Here is a 23,775-nt window from a genome sequence, read left to right on the forward strand (position 1 = left end):
TCTGGGTGACCTTGGGCCATGTACTTCGTTACTCTGAGCCTCACCTGGAAAAGGGAAACAACAGCTCTCATTTCCTATCACTGTTGAGAGCATAAAAGAGAGTTCTTGCTCTAAAGAACTTGGCACAGAGCCTGGCACATAGTAAGTACTCAATAAATAGTGGCTTAAAAGATGCCAAACCATCAACCACAATGGTTTTTCTAACTCATTTACTCCAACCAGCTCCACCCCAGACGGTTCTTCCTTGATATGAACCAGGGTCAAGGGCAAAGCAGGTGCTTTCAGAGGTGCCAAGCTCCTTCCCTTTCTTCCCTCCACCCTCCAGCATCTTCTCCCAGAAAGGCCTGTCCCTGAACTGCAACTTCTGATTAAAGGTAGTACTGCCTACCCGCCTTCCCCCGTTACAAGATCAGGCAACTCAGCCCTCGTTTATCTCTTTAGAAGTCCCCATCCTTGTCCTCATTTGCACTTTGCAGCCCCCATGTCTCAGGCTTTGGCCTCAGGCATTGAAAGACTCCTCAAGCAACAAGTCTGTGTTCCCAGAGGCCAGATGCTCAGAACCTGCTGACAACAACAGCTCCCAGAGTACGAGGTAGAGCAGGCCAAAGGCATTCTATAGGAAAAGGATTCTCTGGGACTGTTGCTGCTGGGCATTTATTACGGATTATTCTATCCACACCATTTCTAAAGAGAAACAAATTGTATTCCAATTGAATTAAGATGCAGATGGAAACAATTTTAGTGCTCTTCCTCTTTCCCTTTATTAATCTTTTTTAACTACCATCTCAAGTTCTGTGTGCCAGACTCTGTGCGGGGTGTCACACACTGTAGTAGGACGCTCCTCAGATGGAGGAGCCCCCAAGCCCCCCAACTCCTGCTTTTCACACCCTTGTGTAATGCCCTCCCCTTCAGTGTGGGCTGGGCTGGAAAGCTTGCTTCGAACAAACAGAACTTGGGGGGTTCCCTGGTGGCGCAGTGTGGTTGAGAATCTGCCTGCCAAGGCAGGGGACATGGGTTCGAGCCCTAGTCTGGGAAGATCCCACATGCCGCGGAGCAACTAGGCCCGTGAGCCACAACTACTGAGCCTGCGCGTCTGGAGCCTGTGCTCCGCAACAAGAGAGGCCGCGATAGTGAGAGGCCCGCGCACCGCGGTGAAGAGTGGCCCCCACTTGCCGCAACTAGAGAAAGCCCTCGCACAGAAACGAAGACCCAACACAGCCATAAATAAATAAATAAATAAATAAATAAACAAAAAAAAAAAACCAAAAAAACCCACAGTGCCTGGGTCTCACCTACAAAGATTTAAAAAAAAAAAAAAACAGAACTTGGCAAGGGTGATGAAATGTCACTTAACCAAGGTTAGGTTATAAAGAGACTGTGGCTTCCACCTTGGGCTCTCTCCCCCGCACTGCTCACTATGGGGGAAGCCAGGTCCCATGTCATGAGGCAGCCCTGTGGAGAGGTCAGCATGGTGGGGAACTGGCAGCGGCCTCCAGCCAACAGCCAGCAAGGAATTTGGGCCTTCACTCCATCAGCTCCTACCAAGAGCTACGTGAGAGCTGACGTTGCAGCTGAGCCGTGGATCCCCTCTCAGTCAAGTCTTCAGATGAAACCGAAGCCCTGGCAACAGTTTAACTGCAGTCTTGTCAGAGACCTTAAGAGAGAGGCACCTGGATCCCTGACTCACAGAAACTATGAGGTAATAAATGTTAGTTGCTAAATTTGGGGGTAATTTATTATGCAGTAATAAATAACAAATACATAGATGGTGGAACCATATGAGATTGCTATTTTCTAATTTTAAAAATAGCTAAATATCAGCAATTTACAGTGGGTCAAACTAGGTACTTTATCCTGTTCATTACATGTAACATCCCACACAGCACGCCTCCTCTGTGCAAAGAATCTTGCTGGGCACCAGGGAATAAATGAATGGGGCACAGTCACTGCTATTAAGAAACCAGAGGAGCTCTACGACAGGCTTCAAACAGAGAGAAAGCCAGAACCACCCCGAGCAGAGTCGATGTGTGAGCCCTGCCATGCCCCCATCAACTGAAGGGCAGACGTGAAACTCACAGACATCTGATGGTAATTATCTCAGAAAGATCAGACCTGTGACATTTCTGCAAGGAGACCCATTCTGCCGTGATTCCTTCCATCTATTAGTCACTAGCTCACAATGATTTTGCCTTTCCTAATCAGCAAGCAGGCTTTTGAAGCCCTTTCTTGAACACATTTATCATCTCCAATACTATGTGGAGAGAATCAATTTTATTTACCCTTGCTGAGCCTATCAGGATCTCATTTGTAATTAGAGAAGTGCGTGTGAGGGAGAGGATTTTTTGTTGCTAAATTAGGTCAAATGTTCTCCTCCTGGGAGTGACTGGCATGTTTGTAACACGCCCCGGATCGCTGGCTGTGGGCGGTCTCAGGCTGCTCATCCCCCTCCTTCCCTAAATCAATACCCGACATTAGTTTTCCTGTGTCACGTCAGGAAGGGTCTCCACCGCCCACAGCCTGTCTGAGGGATTCACGGGTGGAGAGAGATTGTTCCCAATCCACTAGGATGAAATCTAAAATGGATCTTGCCAACCCTAGTAGAAGACCTACCTGCAAGAAAGAAGCCAAGATCCGGTGACCAAGGGAGATTTGGTGGCACCAGGATAGCGATGCAACATTAAGAAGCCAGGCCAGATGTGTCCAAATGGTCTCCTCCTTGGGAACCCAGAGGGCTCTTCTAATCACAGTTGGGTCTCTTGGGTAGCAGAGAGGACTTTCATTGCCTTGAACCCTTGTTGACACGAGAACTCTGCTTCGCCTTGGGTGGAGGCCCCGTTCTCCAGGTGTCAAACTCATGGACTTGGAAGAGCTACTACGTCTCAAGGTTGAGGCTAACTGACAATAAGACCCGATCTGTGTTCCTTTTTTTTTCTTGGCTGCATTTGGGATCTTAGTTCCCCGACCAGGGAGGGAGCCTGTGCCCGCTGCAGTGGAAGCATGGAGTCCTAACCACTGGACCACCAGGGACGTCCCCCCCAGTCTCTGTTCTAACTGCTCTCTTCTCACCATTCTAATTTCCCCATTCAGAGTGGGCAGCTGCGCTCGGGAACCACATCTCTTATGGGGCCTTTATGTGGGGAGCATTCCAGGAAGGAAGAAAACGGGAAACATGCCCCCAGGCATCACAGGTGAGAGGATAATCCGGCAGCAGTCCCCCCAACCCCTTTTTCACAATAAAGTCATACCTGACAGCTTACCCCATGGAGAAGCCTCATAAAAATTAAGATATTCTAGATATTCTTAGCAAAATGAAATATTGAAGAATGGCTCCCTGAGCTGATAATGGTAGTGCATTTGAAAAATAGACCGGAGTGTCGTGTTTAAAAGCCTAAAGTCATAAAAGGTATTATGAATGGATGGATTGGGAACCTCTGCAAGCAGACTTCATTGATGTCACTGTAAACGATGAATGCTGTCACTCTTTCTTATATATAACAAGAAGATATGCTGCTGCATCCAGATCTCATTGTAGAAACTGTCAGGCTCACTGAAATGGCATTGCATAAGCTATTTATGACGATATGAGGGAAAATACAAGGTTAAGAGATCTTTATCTACTGTCTATGGAAATGTGCTTCCACACTGAGGCGGGTATATGAAATAACCTTCCAGATAACCCATGACATTGGGGGAGCTGTAAAGTGAGATTAACCATCAGAGGCAGATCTGCATCCCAATTATGGGTCTGCTCCCCCGATGCCTTAACCACCTGAACACACAAGTGTTTTTCAAGCTTCTTTATGCATTACCCACTTGAATTTTACAGCACTCGGTGTGACAGATTCAGAAGTGATCCGACAAAAAGTTCATCCCCACCCTCACCCCCACTGCTTCCAGAGGTAGAGAGGTGGGTGGACAACAGCCCAGCTGGAAACCACATTTCTCAGCCCCCTTGCTTCAGGCATGGCCGCGGGGTTGGTTTACGCCAGTGAAATGTGAGTGGAACTGTGGTCCCTTCCAGGCCACAGTGTTTTAGAAGCAGCTGGGCTTCTTCCGGAGTCTCTCTCCCCTTCCCATGCCTGGAGGCAGAGGAGTCCCAGGCCCTGTGGGGATGGTGGAATTACAACACCTAAGAACCCTGAGGAGAAAGAGCCCCACCAACCTGGGACCACCCACACTGCCCTTGACATAAACGAGAAGTGAACTTCTGTTTCACTGCCAAGCCAATGGAAATTTAGTGGTTTGTTTGTTACAGCAGCTAGTGTGATCCTTACTAATACAATTTAGTACCTTCCAAAAGGTCTAATTCATTCAGTTATCCCTCATTCATTCAGTGAACGGGAGGAAGTAGGGTCCAGCAGCCCCCTATAGGCCTGGAGTTATGACCTGCTTTGGCACTGACCAGTTTTGTGACTTGAGGTAACTTGGGAAAATTGCTTTCTCTCAGCTTCTATGTCCTTTATTGTGAAATGAAGATTTTAAAATTTCTGACCCTAAATGAGGGAAACCACATGACTTTCGCTGTTTTGGAAGAAAGAATTTGGAGGAGCGTGCGTTGATGGCTGTAGTTTAGAAAGCTTAAGGCATAAAACAGAGTCAGGGAATATTGGTCTGTGTTCTGAGGGTAGTAGCCTAAGGAATCTTGGAGGAAAACTTGGGAAGACAAAAGTAGGTGAGATTCTCTAGACATTATATCTACTTTTACCTGAAACCTTCTATTATCTTAACTGGTAGTGCTAATTTATCATCCCCTTTGTGACTTGCGTGGTTTTTATTTTTTTATCAGCTCTACCTAAAATCACACATTGGTGGTACATTCATACAATTTCAGCCTGTTTTATTTTATTTTATTTTTTATTGAAGTATAGTTGATTTACAATGTCACGTTAATTTCTGCTGTACAGCAAAATGATTCAGTTATACATATACATACATCTTTTTCATATTCCTTTCCATTATGTTTTATCACAGGATATTGAATATAGTTCCCTGTGCTATACAGTAGGACCTTGTTGTTTATCCATTCTATATATAGTAGTTTGCATCTACTAACCCCAAACTCCCACTCCATCCCCCCCAACTCCACTCCCCCTTGGCAATCACAAGTTTGTTCTCTATGTCTGTGAGTCTGTTTCGTAGATAAGTTCATTTGTGTCATATTTTAGATTCCACATGTAAGTGATATCATACAGTATTTGTCTTTCTCTTTCTGACCTACTTCACTTAGTATGATAATCTCTAGGTCCATCCATCTTGCTGCAAATGGCATTATTTCATTCCTTTTCATCAGCCTGTTTTATTATTTTAACTATTTCATCTGTTAGTTCTCTGGTTGCAATTCTTTTGCTGGATGTATCCATAATTGTTACTACTTCCATGTTCTTCTTTTCATTTTATTTTCTATATCCCATTTTCTCATCTAGTTGTATTGTTCTCAGTCTCTGCTTTTACGTTTTCCTTTTATATTGTTTAATAAGTGTTAATAAAAAATTTTTTTTAAAATTCTGATCCTTATTCACAATAGCCACAAAATGGAAGCACTCAAGGTTCCATCAGCAGATGATGGAAGAACAAGATATGGTGCATTCTTACAATGGAATATTATGCAGCCATAAGAAGGAATGAAATTCAGAAGCATGCTACACCATGGATGAACCTTGAGGACATTATGCTCAGTGAGATAAGCCAGATACAAAAGGGCTAATATTGTGTGATTCCACTTATATGAAGTACGTAGAGTCCTCAAGTACATAGAGATAGAAAGTAATAGAGCTTGCCAGGGTGTAGGGAGGGGGAAACGGGGGTTATTATTTAATAGGTACAGAGTTTGTATTTAAGAAAGTGAAAAGAGTTCTGAGATGAATGGTAGTGAACTGTATACTCAAAAAGGGTTGAAATGGTAAATTTCATGTTATATATATTCTACCACAATTTTTTTTAAGATCCTGATCTTATGGGGTTCATGTGAATATTATATCAAATAATGTATGTAAAGTGCTTAGCACAGAGCATAATTAAAGCTCTTGATAAATGGTAATTATTGTGTGCATGAAGGGCCTACTACACACCTGGCACCATGCGGAGTTTTGGGGATACAATGGCGAACGAGACAGAGATTCTCCCCCCTTCACAGTGCTGGGGCAGGGGGGGCCCAGTCAGTAAACTGACGACAGTCATGTGACCTGCTCAAAAAGAGGCAGACTGGTAGGGTTGGGAAGCCCCTAACTCAGCCTCAGGTCTGGATGGCTCCTGCTGAGACGTCAGCGTGTGCTCACGGGGGAGCCTGCTGCAGACAGGCGAGAGCTCCACGGCCTCCAGTTTGGGTTCAAATGTGTACGTGTCACAGGTTCTGAGTCAGAGGGGCCAGGTGTCCTTCCCAGCCCTGTGTCCCCAGCCACGGCCCGGCACCATGTAAACAGTGGGTGTTCTGAAGTGTTCATCTTTCTGTTTCCTTCTCCGTTGACCTTACAGAGATCTTGAGTTTGTGTCATTCCTTAAAAGCACGATTTAAATCTTCAAGTTAGAGCTTTAGAAGGAAAAGCCAGATAAACACATAAATATACAAGGACACGTGGCATCCAGTGCAAACAACCTTCCTAGTTCAGAACTCAGAATCTCCTGGGAGGAGAGAGAACTGAAAGGCCCATCACTGCCGTCCACCAGGCCCTCGAGAGCTCACAGGGCAGAAGGAACAATTAAATTTCAAGGGAAAATGTCTCAAGAGATAATGTTTCAAGGGGAAACGGGGTGCCAAGAGGGGACAGAGGAGTGGGCCCAGCCTGGCCTGGGTTGGACGGGGGTGGGGGTCGGGGAGGGCAGGGTCCTGACAGATGAACCAGCTCCTCTGTTGTCTGGACCCACCCAGCATCCTCACCTCCAGCAAGAGCACCCCAGCAGTCCCTGGGGACCCACCGGCCCCCACCCTCACCCACGTGGAGCTGACTGCACCCCCGGATGCGTGACCCAAGCCTGGACAGTTAGGCAGGGAGACTGGATTCCGGAAGCCTTGCCAGGCCTCTGAGGTTATGGAGGGTCTCCTTCCACAGGGGGCGCTGTCCTCACAGGAATGCAGGCCCGGAGCTGCAGGCAGCTGTCTGTCCCCATTCATCCAGCCCTGCCTGAAAGAAGCAAGATACCTCTGCTTTGGGTTACCTGAGCCAGCCAACCCTCCCTTTTGCCTAAGGCTGTTTAAATAGAGTTTCCATAACTTGCGTCAATATCTGTGTCTCTTCCGTCTCGATCCTGTTTCTACACCCCTGGGAACTAGCTTGGGTGTGTGTGTTCAAACAGTCGTTCACATTTGTAAGGTAACCAGCCATCCCGGTTTCCCTGAGCTTCAGTGCTAAAACCGGGACAATTCCAGGCAAACTAGATTTACTCCTTTCTCTCCCTCTCGCGCCATTCCCAGCTGTGGCTACACCGCATTTCTGGGTCAAAAGGAGTGGGAAACAGGGAAGGCTGAGAGGAAGCCAGAGTCGGGGCCCCATCCCTTATCCTTGCTGCCGAAGGCACTAAATCCGTGGCCCGTTCTGAGCCCGCTCCATCCCAGGGACCCACACTGGCAAGGTCCAGGACCCTGCAAAACCAGAGCCTCACACATGTGTGCAGGGTGTGGTCGAACCTTGGCAGGGTCCCCGAAAGGAACGCCAAACCAGAACCGCTCCCTCCCACAGGTGCGGGCACTCCAGGAAGAGCACCTCACTGCAATTTCCAGGCCTACCACCGGCATCTGCACAAGTAGTCAGTGATCTTTTTCCTGATGATACACTATTTGCAATTCGAAATCAAAAGAGAAAAGGTAGTGGGCAAGAAGTTTCTAGAAGACAAGGTTCTTTCTGGCTTTGTGTTGCACCAGCCTCCACGAAGCCCTGTTGATGGTGGCGTGAGGAAAAGAGTTCATTTCACATCCTCTTCTGGATTCTTAGAGTCTCCCCCGACCATGGACCCCAGAACACAGCAGGCTGGGCTTCCATCAGATGACCAGAGGCTCGGCCTCCCAGGACCAGGAGACGATTTGTTTGAGGGCGGAAGGAGGAAAGGGCAGATGCTGTTTTGAGCAGGCCGACAGGAAATGAGTGTGGATTTCCTGCTGGAAACCTTTGCAGTCAAATAGAGCTACATTCCCCCCCACTTTCGACGATCTCTCTCCCTTGCTTTCTCTTTCTGTCAATATGCTATTATCTCCCATGACTCCTGCCCTCCCAAGAAAAATGAGGCAGGAAATAGACAATATAATGGGAAATACGGCAAGTGCACATTTCCTGTCAACAACATGCCTTACTAATAGATCGTCAGATGGGTATCTCATTAGAACAACGATTATGACAGCTACAATATTCCCAGAGACAGACTAGGGTGGATCTGAGTGAGAGGAATGTGGGAAGAGCTTTGCCAAGAATCAGCATGGGTCTGGGGCTTGGCTATGTGTCTGGGAGTCAGAAACCTACTCGTTCTAATCTTAGATCTGGCTCTGACCACTGTGTGGCCGTGAGCATGGACGCAGGCACTCTGTCTCTCTTCCCCTCTCTCTCTCTGGCCTGCCACCCCCAGGCCTCCTTCCCATGAGGCCTGAGCATGGCCTTGGGTGGACGACCCTCCAGCTGCTGCGGCTTCCAGAGGCGTCTGTGACAGGGAGCCTCTGCAGCCCGATGTTCTTCCTGGCTCCGGCTCCTAGTCTCAGGGTGGCTGAGCTCTGCCTCAAGCAGACGGGTCCCCTGCCACACTCCCGCTGAGCCGGGGCTCCAAGCCTGGGCCCTTCTCAGCCTGCCCGCAGCCCACGCAGATGGATCCCATCCAGGAAGGCAAGGCAGATGTCTTCAGAGTGCAGTGGGAGGGGCATGGAAAGGGCAAAGACTTTATGAAAATGCCTCTGTTGGTGTGAACCTCCTTCTGTATCCTCGGAGCACCCTGTGTGCCTCAGAAAGCAGCTGGCATCATCCCTGTTTTACCAGGGAGGAGCCCACCCACTCCCAGAGCTGGATTCAGAACACAGGCCCTTGACCTCAGGTCCACATGATCCTGTGGCGGTGCTTCCATCGTCCAAAATATGATTTGTGTGATTTGTGGTGAATGCCCCCATCCCCGAGGGACCGTGCATGTCCCCATGTCCCATTCCATGAGGCCAGAAGTCAGCTTACCTTCATGGGTCACTTCTCCCCGTAGCCCATGGCAGCACCTGGCACCTAGTAAGTGCTCAATAAACATTTATTGAATGAATGAGTGAATGCATGCATGCAGGCACGATGGTCTAATTGAGCAACTGCCCTGGTGTGGTTACAGTGAGGAACTGACCCACAGACAGGACAGAAATCTCACAAGTGGCCCCAACCAGAACACTCAGGATCCAATTTCCTTCCACCTCCCCAAAAAGGCAGGGTAAGGCTTGCTTCTCCCACTGCGGGGAGGACCACGTATCCAGAAATCAGTGATCTCTGTGTTTTCCCAGAGCTCATGAATGCATGAGCTGTAAGGCCTATTGCCGGGGAGAGGTGGGAAATGGTGGGGTGGTGTGGGGGTGAGGGTGGGAGGCTCGTTTTCTTCAGAATTTCAGAGAATGAACAAAAGAAAAACACACACTTGGTTGCTCCTGGGATCCAGAACAGTGAGTGACTTGAAGCAACGACTCCGTCTCATGAGTGGAACGCCAAGAGAGCAGAGGGCAGAGAACTATTCAAGTCCATGGGGAATCTTCATTTTCTTTGTAGCAAATTTATTTAAAATGCTTCACCATAAAGTGAGGCTTGCCTATGCATGTTCCATTTCCGACTTCACCAGGTTCTGAGGCGATACAACCAGATCCATCAGGTTAGCAAAAATACAAAAATGAAAGAGAAAGGGAAGAGGGACATAGTTTGAGGGTTTTAACCAAAAAAAGGGAAAAAAGGCAGAAGTTTAATCTCCAGAGCAGTCTATAAATGGACCCCAAAGATCAGCAAGACATAAAAATAGCAAAAACAAGAGTAAGTTCTTAAAGAAAAAAAAGATTTTGTACAGCAAGCATCTACTCAATTTATGTTACCGTTTCCGGACGAGTAAATGGAATGGCCAGAATTGAGCTCCCGCCAAGGGCTGCTGGCCCCTTCCCTGGACACTTGTGCTCTGTCAGCGCCTCCCCGACACCAAGCCATCCTGCCTGTGTCCTCCCGAAAGACAAAGGCACCCCAGGGCACTGGGCTGATTTCAAACAAAGTCAACCCCGTTCTTTCAACTAGTTAGCAAAGTCCTACCATGTCCAAACATGAACTCAGCTTTCAGAGGCCCCAAAAGTGAGCTAACTAAGCCAGTGCATGTCCTTTGGGGGTTTATTATCTAGTAAGAAAATGGGGACAAGTACTCCCCAAACTGTAAATCACAGCAGGAGAATTCCTCCATAAGAGATATACAAAGCTCTGTGCTTTCTTTGGAAGAGAAAGGAGTTTGTCTTCCATCATATAGGCAATACAAATAGAAAGCTAGGAAAATACAGAAGGACATAAAGAAAAAATTTCAAATAATCTATAAACCACCAACTAGAGATAATCACCGTCCACCTTTTGAACTGTCTCCTTCCAGCCTTTGTACATACATAAAATATTTATATTTTATAAATTGCCTACATTATTCACATATCACAAGCAGTTTCCCGTGCCAATGGACACTCTTGGAAAATGCAGTTTGTAAGTGGTGCATATTTCACCATGGCTATGCTGGAGCCATGACTCTCTCCACTAGCTTCTAAAGTCTAGATTCTAGGGAACGTGTAAGTAATATTGCAGAAAATCTCCTTATAGAGGAGCCTCTGATAGCATTATTGATTTGTTCCATAATATAGATTCTTACAACTGGACTTACTGGGTTTAAGGAGAGAATTCTAAAATCTTCTGATACATATGCCAAATTGGATTTCTGAATGATTGTATCAAGTTAGACTCAACAGGCAACTTAAGAGATTGTCTGCTTCCTGACTGCTGGCCAACTTGGAGTGCTATCATTTTTTACAATTCCTATACTAAAAATTTTTTTAATTTTTATTCATTTATTTCTTTTGGGCTGCACTGGGTCTTTTTTTATGTTTATTTTTTATTTCTTTTTTTTTTTCTTATTAGTCATGCATTTTATACACATCAGTGTATACATGTCAGTCCCAATCTCCCAATTCATCACTCCCCAACCCCGACCCCCCCGCCTCTTCCCCCCCTTGGTGTCCATAAGTTTGTTCTCTACTTCTGTGTCTCAATTTCTGCCCCGCAAACCGGTTCATCTGTACCATTTTCTGGATTCCACATATATGCATTAATATATGATATTTGTTTTTCTCTTTCTGACTTACTTCACTCTGTATGACAGTCTCTAGATGCATCCACGTCTCTACAAATGACCCGATTTCATTCCTTTTTATGGCTGAGTAATATTCCATTGTATATATGTACCACATCTTCTTTATCCATTCGTCTGTCGATGGGCATTTAGGTTGCTTCCATGACCTGGCTATTGTAAATAGTGCTGCAGTGAACATTGGGGTGCATGTGTCTTTTTGAATTATGGTTTTCTCTGGGTATATGCCCAGTATTGGGATTGCTGGGTCATATGGTAATTCTATTTTTAGTTCTTTAAGGAACCTCCATACTGTTCTCCATAGTGGGTGTATCATTTACATTCCCACCAACAGTGCAAGAGGGTTCCCTTCTCTCCACACCCTCTCCAGCATTTGTTGTTTGTAGATTTTCTGATGATGCCCATTCTAACTGGTGTGAGGTGATACCTCATTGTATTTTTGATTTGCATTCCTCTCATAATTAGTGATGTTGAGCAGCTTTTCATGTGCTTCTTGGCCATCTGTTTGTCTTCTTTGGAGAAATGTCTATTTAGGTTTTCTGCACATTGTTGGATTGGGTTGTTTGTTTTTTTAATACTGAGATGCATGAGCTGCTTGTATATTTTGGAGATTAATCCTTTGTCCGATGATTCATTTGGAAATATTTTCTCCCATTCTGAGGGCTGTCTTTTCATCTTGTTTATGGTTTCCTTTGCTGCACAAGAGCTTTTAAGTTTCACTAGGTCCCATTTGTTTATTTTTGTTTTATTTGCATTACTTTGGAGGTGGATCAAAAAAGATCTTGCTGTGATTTATGTCATAGAGTGTTCTTCCTATATTTTCCTCTAAGAGTTTTATAGTGCCCGGTCTTACATTTAGGTCTCTAATCCATTTTGAGTTTATTTTTGTGTATGGTGTTAGGGAGTGTTCTAATTTCATTCTTTTACATGTAGCTGTCCAGTTTTCCCAGCACCACTTATTGAAGAGACTGTCTTTTCTCCATTGTCTATCCTTGCCTCCTTTGTCATAGATTAGTTGACCGTAGGTGTGTGGGTTTATCTCTGGGCTTTCTATGCTGTTCCCTTGATCTATATTTCTGTTTTTGTGCCAGTACCATACTGTCTTGATTACTGTAGCTTTGTAGTATAGTCTGAAGTCAGGGAGTCTGATTCCTCCAGCTCCGTTTTTTTCCCTCAAGACTGCTTTGGCTATTTGGGGTCTTTTGTGTCTCCATACAAATTTTAAGATTTTTTGTTCTAGTTTTGTAAAAAATGCCATTGGTAATTTGATAGGGATTGCATTGAATCTGTAGATTGCTTTGGGTAGTGTAGTCATTTTCACAATATTGATTCTTCCAATCCAAGAACATGGTATATCTCTCCATCTGTTGGTATCATCTTTGATTTCTTTCATCAGTGTCTTATAGTTTTCTGCATACAGGTCTTTTGTCTCCCTAGGTAGGTTTATTCCTAGGTATTTTATTCTTTTTGTTGCAGTGGTAAATGGGTGTGTTTCCTTAATTTCGCTTTCAGATTTTTCATCCTTAGTGTATAGGAATGCAAGAGATTTCTGTGCATTAATTTTGTATCCTGCAACTTTACCAGATTCATTGATTAGCTCTAGTAGTTTTCTGGTGGCATCTTTAGGATTCTCTATGTATAGTATCATGTCATCTGCAAACAATGACAGTCTTACTTCTTCTTTTCCAATTTGTATTTTATTTTATTTCTTTGTCTTCTCTGATTGCCGTGGCTAGGACTTCCAAAACTATGTTGAATAATAGTGATGAGAGTGGACATCCTTGTCTTGTTCCTGGTCTTAGAGGAAATGGTTTCGGTTTTTCACCATTGAGAATGATGTTTGCTATGGGTTTGTCATATATGGCCTTTATTATGTTGAAGTAGGTTCCCTCTATGCCCACTTTCTGGAGAGTTTTTATCATAAATGGGTGTTGAATTTTGTCAAAAGCTTTTTCTGCATCTACTGAGATGATCATATGGTTTTTATTCTTCAATTTGTTAATATGGTGTATCACATTGATTGATTTGCATATATTGAAGAATCCTTGCATCCCTGGGATAAATCCCACTTGATCATGGTGTATGATCCTTTCAATGTGTTGTTGGTTCTGTTTGCTAGTATTTTGTTGAGGATCTTTGCATCTATATTCATCAGTGATATTGGTCTGTAAGTTTCTTTTTTTGTAGTATCTTTGTCTGGTTTTGGTATCAGGGTGATGGTGGCCTCATAGAATGAGTTTGGGAGTGTTCCTTCCTCTGCAATTTTTTGGAAGAGTTTGAGGAGGATGGGTGTTAGCTCTTCTCTAAATGCTTGATAGAATTCACCTGTGAAGCCATCTGGTCCTGAACTTTTATTAGAAGATTTTTAATCACATTTTCAATTTCATTACTTGTGATTGGTCTGTTCATATTTTCTATTTCTTCCTGGTTGAGTCTTGGAAGGTTATACCTTTCTAAGAATTTGTCCACTTCTTCCAGGTTGTCCATTTTATTGGCATAGAGTGGCTTGTAATAGTCTCTTAGGATGCTTTGTATTTCTGCGGTGTCTGTTGTAACTTCTACTTTTTCGTTTCTAATTTTATTGATTTGAGTCCTCTTCCTCTTTTTCTTGATGAGTCTGGCTAATGGTTTATCAATTTTGTTTATCTTCTCAAAGAACCAGCTTTTAGTTTTATTGATCTTTGCTATTGTTTTCTTTGTTTCTATTTCATTTATTTCTGCTCTGATCTTTATGATTTCTTTCCTTCTGCTAACTTTGAGTTTTGTTTGTTCTTCTTTCTCTAGTCCCTTTAAGTGTAAGGTTAGATTGTTTATTTGAGATTTTTCTTGTTTCTTGAGGTAGGCTTGTATAGCTATAAACTTCCCTCTTAGAACTGCTTTTGCTGCATAGGTTTCGGATCATCGTGCTTTCATTGTCATTTGTCTTTAGGTATTTTTTGATTTCTTCTTTGATTTCTTCAGTGATCTCTTGGTTATTTCGTAACGTATTGTTTAGCCTCCATGTGTTTGTGTTTTTTACGTTTTTTCCCTGTAACTGATTTCTAATCTCACAGCGTTGTGGTCAGAAAAGATGCTTGATATGATTTCAATTTTCTTAAATTTACTGAGGCTTGATTTGTGACCCAAGATGTGATCCATCCTGGAGAATGTTCTGTGTGCGCCTGAGAAGAAAGAATAATCTGCTTTTTTTGGATGGAATGTCCTATAAATATCAATTAAATCTTATCTGGTCTATTGTGTCATTTAAAGCTTGTGTTTTCTTATTAATTTTCTGTTTGGATGATCTGTCCATTGGTGTAAGTGAGGTGTTAAAGTCTCCCACTATTATTGTGTTACTGTCGATTTCCTCTTTTAGAGCTGTTAGCAGTTGCCTTATGTATGGAGGTGCTCCTATATTGGGTGCATATATATTTATAATTGTTATATCTTCTTCTTGGATTGATCCCTTGATCATTATGTAGTGTCTTTCCTTGTCTCTTGTAACATTCTTTATTTTAAAGTCTATTTTATCTGATATGAGTATTGCTACTCCAGCTTTCTTTTGATTTCCATTTGCATGGAATATCCTTTTCCATCCCCTCACTTTCAGTCTGTATGTGTCCCTAGGTCTGAAGTGGGTCTCTTGTAGACAGCATATATATGGGTTTTGTTTTTGTATCTATTCAGCAAGCCTGTGTGTTTTGGTTGGAGCATTTAATCCATTCACGTTTAAGGTAATTATCAATATGTATGTTCCTATGACCATTTTCTTTATTGTTTTGGGTTTGTTTTTGTAGGTCCTTTTCTTCTCATGTGTTTCCCACTTAGAGAAGTTCCTTTAGCATTTTTTGTAGAGCTGGTTTGGTGGTGCTGAATTCTCTTAGCTTTTGCTTGTCTGTAAAGCTTTTGATTTCTCCATTGAATCTGAATGAGATCCTTGCTGGGTAGAGTAATCTTGGTTGTAGGTTTTTCCCTTTCATCACTTTAAGTATATCATGCCACTCCCTTCTGGTTTGTAGAGTTTCTGCTGAGAAATCAGCTGTTAACCTTATGGGAGTTCCCTTGTATGTTATTTGTTGTTTTTCCCTTGATGCTTTCAGTAATTTTTCTTTGTCTTTAATTTTTGCCAGTTTGATTGCTATATGTCTCAGCATGTTTCTCCTTGGGTTTATCCTGTATGGGACTCTCTGTGCTTCCTGGACTTGGGTGGCTATTTCCTTTCCCATGTTAGGGAAGTTTTCGACTATAATCTCTTCAAATATTTTCTCAGGTCCTTTCTCTCTCTCTTCTCCTTCTGGGACCCCTATAATGTGAATGTTGTTGCGTTTAATGTTGTCCCTGAGGTCTCTTAGGCTGTCTTCACTTCTTTTCATTCTTTATTCTGCTCCTCAGCAGCGAATTCCACCATTCTGTCTTCCAGGTCACTTATCCATTCTTCTGCCTCAGTTATTCTGTTATTGATTCCTTCTAGTGTATTTTTCACTTCAGTTATTGTATTGTTCATCTCTGTTTGTTTGTTCTTTAATTCTTCTAGATCTTTTTTACACATTTCTTGCATCCTCTCGATCTTTGCCTCCATTCTTTTTCCGAGGTCCTGGATCATCTTCACTATCATTATTCTGAATTCTTTTTCTGGAAGGTTGCCTATCTCCCTTTCATTTAGTTGTTTTTCTGGGGTTTTATCTTGTTTCTTCATCTGGTACATAGCCCTCTGCCTTTTCATCTTGTCTATCTTTCTGTGAATGTGGTTTTTGTTCCACAGACTGCAGGATTGTAGTTCTTCTTGCTTCTTCTGCTGGGTCTTTGTAGTTGTGCACAGGCTTTCTCTAGTTGTGGTGAGCAGGGGCTACTCTTTGTTGCGGTGCACGGGCTTCTCATTGCGGTGGCTTCTCGTTGCAGAGCATGGGCTCTAGGCGCACGGGTTTCAGTAGTTGTGGTACATGGGCTCAGTAGTTGCAGCTCGTGGGCTCAGTAGTTGTGGCACATGGGCTTAGTTGCTCTGCAGCATGTGGGATCTTCCCGGACCAGGGATCGAACCCGTGGCCCCTGTATTAACAGGTGGATTCTTAACCACTGTGCCACCAGGGAAGTCCTAAAATTTTTAAAGTAGAAGAGGTCCTCCTAATATGCTTAATCAGGAGTTTTCCTGGAGAAAGTAGGATTTGCAGTCGGGCCTAAAGAATGGGGAGGAAATCCTGGTGGAGGGAGAGAATGGAGAAATGATGCTCCAGGCAGAAGAAACACTGAGCAAAGTGTTGAGAGTGGGAATGAGCATCAGAATTCCAAGAATGGTGAGCAGTCCTGTTTGGCTTTGTTGAGGAAGGGATGCAGGATGGACTGGAAAGAAAAGCTGGACAAGTAAGAAGGGCCTTGAAGGATTTCCCTGGTGGTCCAATGGTTAGGACTCCACGCTTTCACTGCCCAGGTTTGATCCCTGGTAGGGGAACAAAGATCCCACAAGCCACGAGGCACAGCTCCTCCCGAAAAAAGGGCCTCAAATGCCAGTGTAAGTGGCTAATTTGCGGTTTATCAAAAATAATGGTCAACACGAAACTTGAGGGGGCCATGCTGTGAACTGCACTTCATCCAGGTGGACTCTCACCTGGCCAGAAGTGCTGGGGGACTGGGGAGGAGAGGAGCCAACAGCACGGAGACGCATTCTGAGTGGTCCAGGGAGGAGGTGATGACAACCAAGCCTTCAGGGATGGACAGGGAACGGGAGCGTCAGTGTCTGTGCATTTATGCCAACACAGTGGTGGGTCGCTGTGTGCTGTTTCCTCTCCACCACGAAGCTGTTCGCTCCCTAGGGTCAGGGACCAGGTCTCACTCTCTTTTCCAGAGTTCCTAGCCCACACGCAGGATGCAGGACATCCTCACTGAATTGAAAATGATCACTCCGTCTGCTTTCATTTACTCAGCGGACACGGAAGAAACACCAAACGAGCCAGACACCGTACCCGGACATCTGAGGACACAGACATAGCCTGTGCCCCAGGAGCCTGCAGGGGAGATGGCATCTCAAGGCCTGTAAGTCTGCTTCTCACCCTTTATACCATGAGCTCACGACAGGCACAGGGAAGAGCAGAGAGTTGGGGAGTGATTTGACTGGCAGGACCCTTTTAATGGTGACTCTGGTCATCAGCCCTTGATACGTTCTTTCTCTGGGACAGAGCCAAGGTCAGAGAAAGGCTGTGACTCATGGAAATTTGAGAGCAGAGGATATAGTTTGGTATTTAGTGGCCAGAGGGGTCCACTAACGGTCCTAGATGCAGGTGGTCATGTGAAGGGCCCTGAACAGCGGGGGTGATGGCAGCAAGCAGAATGGAGGAAGGCTGATGCAGAAGGAGAAAGAGAAGGTGGGAGAAGGGGATGAGCTGCAGAGAAGAAAAGGAAAGAGGAGCAAGCATTTCTCCAGTGGAGTCAGGTTCAGGAAGGACATGGGATGTGCTGGGGACGTGGAATTCTAATGTGGGCCAGAATGACCTCAATTCTGGGCAAAGTTCATATCGCTGCCTGCCACCAACCGCAATCAGGAGTCTGCCATTTTTAATAAGGCAGGTGACATACACTCGGAGAAGCACTTTCCTGGTCTCCCGCATTGGGTCACTTCTCCAGAGGAAGCCCCGCAGGGACTCTGCTCACTGAGAGACGGTGTCTGAGCCGCAGTGGACGGCCGGCCACAGCTCCATCTCTCACCACCTCCTGCCACCCCTGCCTGTCACCTCCGGGCATGTCCTAGACCTGGAGCAGCCCTGCTCCACCAGCTTCCGTGTAGGTCTCAGTTCAGCGCAGCTCCTCCAGAAAGCCTCCCAGACCAGCCTTCACTCCGATGAAGACCCTGCTCCATGCTTCTTCCCTGATTGCGGCCCTCCCACCAGAGCAGTCCATCCGCAAGGGTCTCGCCAGTCACCTGCAGAGCTCATCCCGGGCCCATGGGCTGCGTCTGGACTCTACACCTTTAACCAGCGACTCAAGTGATTTCATTGGAAGCTGAAGTTTGAGAATCAGTGCAGTTTCCCCTTAAAGGCAGGATCCTGTCTTAACAATAAGAAAAGCTGGCATCTATTGAGTATCTGCTATCTCCTGAGCATCGTGCTGAGCACTTCTCACATATTAGTTCCTGCGTTTTATTACCCCAATTTACAGGTGAGGGAACTGAGGCTCAAGCCAATAGCTTGAGTGAACTCATTGTGTCACATTGTGGCTGGGAAGAGATACCACTTAAAGTGGTCATTTAAGGGAATTCCCTGGCAGTCCAGTGGTTAGGACTCCTTGCTTTCATTGCCAAGGGCCCAGGTTCAACCCATGGTCAGAGAAATAAGATCTCATGAGCCGTGTGGTACAGCCAAAAAAAAAAAAAGTGGTCATTTCAGGGGAGATTGTTAAAGGAGCAATTCACACAAGTGGAGGCAAGATTTAAGGAAACCGTCTTTCGGGCTAGTGACAGCAGGGAGCCCTGACACCACTGGGCCTGAAGGAGCAAGGGGTGAGGGCCTTGGGGATCCACAGAGAGTATGTATATTCAAGAGACCTCTGGAAAGGAACTTCGATCTTTGGAGGGGGAGGAGGTGCGGGAAGATGCAAAGCCAGCCCCTGGCAACCAGTGAGGAGGGAGCTGAAGAAACACCCACCCCCCTGACTCTCCTCCCATGTCATCTCTGGTCAGTGCCTCCCATAAGCTAAAGTCCATCAGAAGCCAGAGGGCAGGGGAGCCCATGAATGTGGGCTCCGAGGGCACGGAGCTGAGTGCAGAAGGATGGAGTAAATCTGGAGAGACAGCTGGAAGGTCCAGTGCCCTCCCACAGCTAGCAAGTGGCAGAGGGGTCCAGATTTACATCCAGATCCTTCATCCCTGTCCTGTTCCATCCCAGCGTCTTCAAGAAAGTGTGGTATCTGGCACTTCATAGGCTCTCCGTGCCCCTTTGTCATTTTGATTGATTGAATGGGTGAATGAATGAATGAATCACTGACTGGCATGCACATGGATATTGGAATCAGACCTGGGTTTGAAGCTTCACCGCTTAAGACTGTGCGACCTCATGTCTCTGAGCCTCAGTTTCCTCGTCTGTGAATTATGGGTAATCCTAGTACCTCCCTTACAGCCCTGATGTGAGAAGCGCATGAGATAATGTTTACAAAGTACCAGGCAGCGAGCATCAATAAATGCTAATGATTGTTATTATTGGTGATGTAGTACATAATTGAAGGCATATACTGTGTTCAAATGATCTAGACTTAGCCTGGTCATTTGTTATATTCATCTGATATATGACATAGGAGAGGCGGAGAGAGAGATGGAGAGGGGCACATAGAAGGATTTTCCCCAAAATCAAGGGCTCCATTCTTGCTTTAAATGAAGAGCTCCTCTCACTTCATTAGTCATGAGCGTGGCATCAAGCAATAAGTTAATTTCTAGCTGTGGCACTTGATAAATTTTCCGTTTACCTCATTAGTTTTTACAGCCTGCAGTATTAGTGAGAACACTTCCAATTGACCGTATGGGAAGCTTCAGTGTGGAATCACAACAATTTTTTAAAATGTGTTATTTAACCAAATAAGAATCACAGCCCCCAGAAGTAAAGATGCTCGGAACCAGACTTGAGTCCCAGGGAAGAGGTGCTTCCAGGAGGCCTGTCAACTGGGGTCCTGAGTCAGAGGCTCACCTAGAGGGGACCGGGCTGAGCTGGGCACTCTTCCCCAACCCATGCCCTAAGGAGCTCTGGAAGGAACCAGCAAGGGAATCCAGGGACCTGGTAGAAAGGCCAGGTCATGAAACTGGGTGTCAGGGGGCTCCGTTCCAAAACCCAACCAATAGCTGTAGGTGCTCCTCGTTGTGGTTTAGGGTTTGTGTGTGTGTGTGTGTGTGTGTGTGTGTGTGTGTGTGTGTGTGTGTGTGTGTGTTTGGCCGCACCAAGTGGCATGTGGGATGCAGGATAATTTTTTTTTTTTTGGCTGCGTTGGGTCTTCGTTGCTGCGCGTGGGCTTTCTCTAGTTGCGGCGAATGGGGACTACTTTTCATTGCAGTGCGCGGGCTTCTCATTGCGGTGGCTTCTCTTGTTGGGGAGCATGGGCTCTAGGCGAGTGGGCTTCAGTAGTTGTGGCACGTGTGCTGAGTAGTTGTCACTCACAGGCTCTAGAGCACTGGCTCAGTAGTTGTGGCGCACGGGCTTAGTTGCTCCGCAGCATGTGGGATCTTCCTGGACTAGGGATCCAACACGTTCCCCGGCATTAGCAGGCGGATTCTTAACCACTGCACCACCAGGGAAGTCCCCATGCAGGATCTTAGTTCCCCGACCAGGGATCAAACCCATGCCCCCTGCAGTGGAAGCTTGGAGCCTTAACCACTGGACCTCCAGGGAATTCCCTGGTTTAGTTATTAAGCATTTCTTAATTTCTTATCTTGCTTGATGATCACAGAAAGTCTGTGTGATGGGAAGTGGTCTCCTTGTTTTGTAGCTGGGGACACCAAGAGGCAGAGAGATTACAGGACTGCCAAGATCAAAGGGCAGCACATGGTCCAGTGGGGGCCCCGGCCAGGCCTTCTGAAGCTGACTCCTCTCCCTGCGTCACGGACCCTAGGACAGGGGGACTGGGGGGCCTGTCCCATTCTTCATGCTTTCCCAGGGGTCATCACTGTGCTGCCTGCAAATGTTCTGGTATCAACCCCCCAGGACCTGAACTGAGTTTGTGACTAAGGCTGGGCCATCAGACCCAGTCCCCTGATGCTTCGAGTGGTCCCAGCCATGGGCATAGGATCCAAGGGTGTCCCCAAGAGTCTCCATCCTGGAACTGAGAAAGAGGCATTTGGAATTCTGACCTTTGACTAAGCTGGAGAGACCAGCCTGGAGAAAACCGCAGCCACGTTCTTGACCATGAGAGAGAATACGATAAGATTTGATGGAGCCACCATGCAGGCCAACAGATACAGGTGGGCTGTGGGGAGGAGAGAAAGAAAGAGAGGCCTGGTGGCAACCCGAGGATGCCCTGATCCAGACACCCCTGAGACCCACTCTGTCCTGCCCGTGCCGAGTTTATAAGATGACCCAATAAACCAGTCCCCCACCATGTAGGCTGCTGGGGGCGGAGTAGGCTTGCTGTCCCTGCAGCCAGCTAAGAAGAAGCTATGCCTCGGTGTCCTTGGCTGTAAGTGGACCAGGGTGGACTAGATTAGTTGTTTTCAAACTGTCCCCAGAGCGCTGGGAAGACCAGCAGGGCTGTAGTGTAGGATGGAGAGGGGGTACTTGGGGCTACCAACCCCACTTTGAGCTTCCAGACAAAGTCTAGTTTGATAGAGTCGCAACAAAGTATGAAAACTACTGGCCCAAAACCATCCAGTTGATGTCCTTCCTGTTTTCACAGATTGGCCCCAAGAAGAACCTGAGATTTAGCCCCATGGGCACCTTCCATCAGTGGTTCTATTTGAGGCCACCAAGCTCCCTTCCCCTTCCTTTTCCTCTCTGCTGTGAGTTACTCAGAGCAGGTTTCTCTTCAAGAACAGGGGCATGTGGCCCTGCTGCTGAATCAAGACCAGAGTTCCACTGTGACTTTCCCACCTTCTCTGCTCTGCCAGAGCTGTGGACACCTCCACCTACACGTGAACAGCAGATTCAGGTTTCTGGCCTCTGTTGTTGTCTTCCGAGGGCGGAGTCTGGACTTCGGACTGCGAGTTGGAAGACACGGGTTCAGGCTCAGGTTCAGCCGCAACAGTGAGGCTGCTTCAGTTGCAAGAATCAGATCTGTCCAAGTCCAAGTGACTATAAGGATAAGAAATTCAGCAGCAGGTGAAGTGCAGACGGGTCCATGGCTCAACGAGGTCATCAAAGGCACCATCTTCTGGCCTGCCGTCCTCAGTGGTGATAGGGTCACTGCCATCTGCTCCCATTACCTGCACTGCTTGCATTTCGGGGAACTACAGTTCCCAGGATTCTGGGGCAGCTTGGGCAGTGGGAGGCACTGATGGAGCACTGGAGGGCAGGTGGAGGGAGAGAGTTGGGCATTTCTGTGTGTGTGTGTATGTGTCCCAGGGCGCCCCTGACACTGATTGAGTCTCTGTTGTGGCTTAAGCTCCCACCAGACAACTTCCCTCTTTGCCTCCCCACCCCCAGCTCCTTCCAAGAGGCTCTTGCCATGATTCTAGATCACTTCTGGGCTCTCATAACACTCCTTACTCCTCTGTCCCTCCAGTCCTAGGAGTGTTAACAGTGTCCCATGATTCCTAACTTCTGGAGCAGGGGGGTGAGGGCCAGGTGCCACATCATTCCCTTTGGCTTGTCAGCTCTTCCATCATCTATGTAAACAACATTTGCGTTGGTTTCCTCTCTTTTAATAACTTAGAGTGACTCATGTTTCCTGGCTGGATCCCAGCTAACGCAATGGTCTTCCTCAAGCTTTACTTGCATGGTTACAAGATAGCTGCTGCAGCTCCAGTCATTACATCCTCACTACAACCACACTGAAAGTCAAAGTCAAGAAGAAAGACAGTTTCTCCTTGCTTGCTTCTTTTTGCCAGGGAGGTAATCCCTTCCCAGAATTGGGCAGAATTGAGTCAATGCCAATACTCTAGCTGGAGGAGAGATTAGAAAAGTGAGTAATCCAGCATTTTTAACCCTTACAATGTGAAATGGGCTCGTCAAGCAAAAGAGAGTTGGGCAATGGCTACGGAGTGAGCAACCAACCGTGTCCACCACATTTACCTGGAGTGTGACTGTGGTCAAGTCACTTCCTCTCTCTGGGCCTCAGTTTCCTCATCTGAAAAATGGGGGAGTTTGGTGAGACCAGTAGTTTCTGTATTCTCGAGAGCTCTTGGGTTTCAAGGAGGTGCCTTAGGGGCCACTGTGTGCCCACTATGAGGTCAGGGAAGTGGGATCTGAACAGGTGGAATCCTGCTCCCAAGTTAACAAAAACAGTCTCACTTGATCTTTATGGAAATAAAAGAATTCTGCTGGATTTGCTGGTTTCTAATATCCCTTGCCGCTCTCTCTAGGACCAGGATTCAAAGTTATAGATCAATTGATAAAACTGAGGAAATACCAGGATGATGTTCTGGCTAAGAGTGATCCATTAGCTCCAGGGGATATTCATAATAAACTCTGGAGATTGATTAAGCTCCTTGGCTTTTTGCCAACTGTTAAGCAGTCTGCATGATGCCACAGACCATGCCGTGGAACAGAGACATTCTCCCTGGAATGTTCCTGACTCCCTCTGTTCTCTTCAATTATAAGAGGGCAAACCTCTTACATATATACAATTATTTAAAACTATTTATCTTGCACAGAGGAATTGATCTTTGCAGGTCTTTCTCGTCGGCCTTGACACTGACGAATCACTTCAGAGGTGGTCTCAGAAAGGAAGATGCGCCCCTAATAGATGGCTCGTCTCATCTTAATTTCCACCCCTCCCTCCACCAGGGTCTTCTCTTTTTGGAGTCTTTCTTGTTGCCCTTTGTGGATTTAACTCTATAAATGCCATGCCAGGGATGCCACC

The 23,775-nt window shown here is 46.1% G+C and overlaps 1 long non-coding RNA gene across 1 annotated transcript in view; it reads right to left on the reverse strand.

The window, feature by feature from the left end:
• Positions 1 to 15,648, reverse strand: part of LOC309642102 — a 36,440-nt gene extending 20,792 nt beyond the window's left edge. The window contains exon 1 of the long non-coding RNA XR_014252975.1: positions 14,349 to 15,648. This is a non-coding gene — a long non-coding RNA (uncharacterized lncRNA). The remainder of the gene's footprint in view (positions 1 to 14,348) is intronic.
• Positions 15,649 to 23,775: the final 8,127 nt, after the last annotated feature.

Source organism: Balaenoptera physalus (assembly GCF_965194825.1).
Source record: "Balaenoptera physalus genome assembly, chromosome: 14".
Taxonomy (NCBI): Eukaryota; Metazoa; Chordata; class Mammalia; order Artiodactyla; family Balaenopteridae; genus Balaenoptera; species Balaenoptera physalus.